The sequence below is a fragment of the Arachis ipaensis genome, chromosome B10, assembly GCF_000816755.2.
Source record: "Arachis ipaensis cultivar K30076 chromosome B10, Araip1.1, whole genome shotgun sequence".
NCBI classification, from domain to species: domain Eukaryota; kingdom Viridiplantae; phylum Streptophyta; class Magnoliopsida; order Fabales; family Fabaceae; genus Arachis; species Arachis ipaensis.
The window spans coordinates 121320074-121320753 of record NC_029794.2 but is presented as its reverse complement, the minus strand read 5'-3'; positions in this window follow the sequence as shown (position 1 = coordinate 121320753).

Sequence of the window (680 nt, the reverse complement as noted above, 5' to 3'; positions counted from 1 at the left end):
TTTTATATTGAATAATTATCCAAATCAGTTCACAAAGATTTTACTCTATCAGACAAATCAGTCTCTATTTATTTTTCGGCAGAGTAATTACCCAAATCAGTTTTCAAAAATTTTTAAAATGGACATTTTAGTTTCCAAAAAAAAAATAATTCAATATTTTTTCATCAGACATAACAGCCCCGTCTATTTTCCAATATGACTCACTAAATTCTTCAAGTATTTATTAGAAAAAGAATATTAGTAGATATTATAATCAAATTAACTTTTAAGATTAAGTTAAACCTATTTGATTTCTAATATGGTATTTATTATGGAATTTAGTAGTTAATTTGATTATAATATCTTTTAATATTTTTTTAATAAATACTTGAAGAATTTAGTGAATCATGCCGAAAAATAGACCAAAAACTGTTATGTCTGACAAAGAAAAATGTTAGAGATTAATCTGTGTATTATTTTTTTTGGGGGACTAAAATGTCCGTTTTTAAAATTCTTGGGGACTGATTTAGATAATTACTCTACTAAAAAATGAATTAAGGACTAATTTGTCCGCGAGAGTAAAATCTTGGGGATACTTTTATTTATTAATTTTTTTGGGACTAAAATATTCACTTTTAAAATCCTTAAAAATTGAGTTGGATAATTACTCTAAAATTTAAAAAACTAAACAGCAAATCAAA